We start from the raw sequence: 1748 nt of genomic DNA, 5'->3' as shown, positions 1-1748 counted from the left end.
GGAGGAAGGTAGAGCATTTCAAAACCAGGCTGCTTCACATTTCCCCAGAGTTATCTTTGTCCATTTTTTGTAACTTTTTTTTTTTGGTATATTATATAGTAATAAAGATTCAAAGATGGAAAGCAAATCCAGTGTAGTGTCAATCAGGGTGACATAAGAAGGGTCACATCTGGTTCATACTTGGAAGAGAGACCACCAGGAAATACTAGGTGCCCTAGGTTTTATTCAGAGGAAAGGAATGGCAAATCTCATCTGAATAAATCCTGTGACAGGGTTGGAGTTGAAAGCCACAACACTTCAGGATTGTTGTCAACAGCCAGTGTGGTCTAGTAGCTTGAGTAGCTGGACCGGAAGGCCAGAGTTCAAATCTCCATTCAGCCCAGGAAACCAAAGTATAAATACCAAATAGCAAACCTTGGTCACCTGAGCAGAGCTGAATGCAGCGTCTGGGTAGCAAACTGGCCACTTTATTGCCTGGGCACTGCCTACTGCTGTTAAACAACAAAGAGTCGCGTGGCACCTTTAAGACCAACAGATTTATTGAGGTATAAGCTTTCATTGATTACAAAAGCTTAGGCTATACATTAGTCCGGAAGGTGCCAACGGAAGTCTTTGCTGTTTTGTTGCACTACTAGACAAACACAGCCATGCTTTTGAAAACGGCTGTGGCTGTTAAAGCAGTTGGCACCATCTCCGGGTCAAGATCTATTAACCACAAACGTGAGCCAAGTGGGGAAGGATCCTATATAGTGTAGGTGGAACATAATGTGCTGCCTATGCAATTCTGCATCCCTCCCACCCCTGGGGTGCACTGTGACAGCCATGAATTGGCAGCTGGGGGAAGGACAGTAGGAGGCATCCCTAAGCATACTCCCTGGCCAAGGGGAAGGTGGTTGGAGCGGAGGCATTGTTTGGCTGCAAAAGAGCTGATGTCACCCTCCCAGATCGCTTGCCATCTCCCTGTAGAGTTTGTTGTTGAGTGTTAACCGCCCTTGAGTCAATCCCAACTCATAGCAACTCTGTGGATGAGACATCTTCAAGACACCCTTTCCTCCATTGCTCTGTTCAGGTGACCCTGTGGATGAGACATCTCCCAGATCTCCTGTCCTTCACTGCTCTGTTCAGGTCCTGCAGATTCATGCCCATGATCTCCTTGACTGAGTCCATCCACCTGGCATGTGGTTTTCCTTTCTTTCTTCTACCCTCTACCTTTCCTAGCATCATTGTGTTTTCTAGCAATTCATGCTTTCCCATGATGTGGCCAAAGTAAGACAGCCTCAGTTTGAGCATTTTGTCTTCCAAGAATTGTTGATCAGTTCAAGGATTCATCTCTTTGTATTTTTGGCTGTCCACACTCTTCCCTGTTCTTAAAAAGCAGCCTGGTGAAATCAGTTTGGATCACAAACGTTACCAGCCAACAGACATTTTTTATAGTCTTCTGGGATCTGGCAAATGGAAAGAACCATCCTGCCTTTAGCACTTAGCTGAATTCTATGCTGGGTCCAGAGGAAGGATGAGAGAAAAACTCCTTCACCTCCGTATTTGTTGTAGGTACGTGCCTTTGAGTCGACTCCGACTTTTGGAGACCCAAATATGTCTGTAGGCTAGTAACATTTGTGACCCGAGCTTTATTTACCAAATCTTCTTGGTAAGATTTCTTCACAGGGGTTTTGCCATGGTCTTCCTCTGAGGTTGAGAGAGTGTGAATCACTTAAGGAGATCCTGTGGATTCCACAGGATGGAGCAAC

Source organism: Sceloporus occidentalis, unplaced genomic scaffold (assembly GCF_023333645.1).
Source record: "Sceloporus occidentalis isolate IW3139 unplaced genomic scaffold, rSceOcc1.0.p SCAF_13, whole genome shotgun sequence".
NCBI lineage: Eukaryota > Metazoa > Chordata > Lepidosauria > Squamata > Phrynosomatidae > Sceloporus > Sceloporus occidentalis.
Note: the sequence above shows the minus strand (reverse complement) of the source record.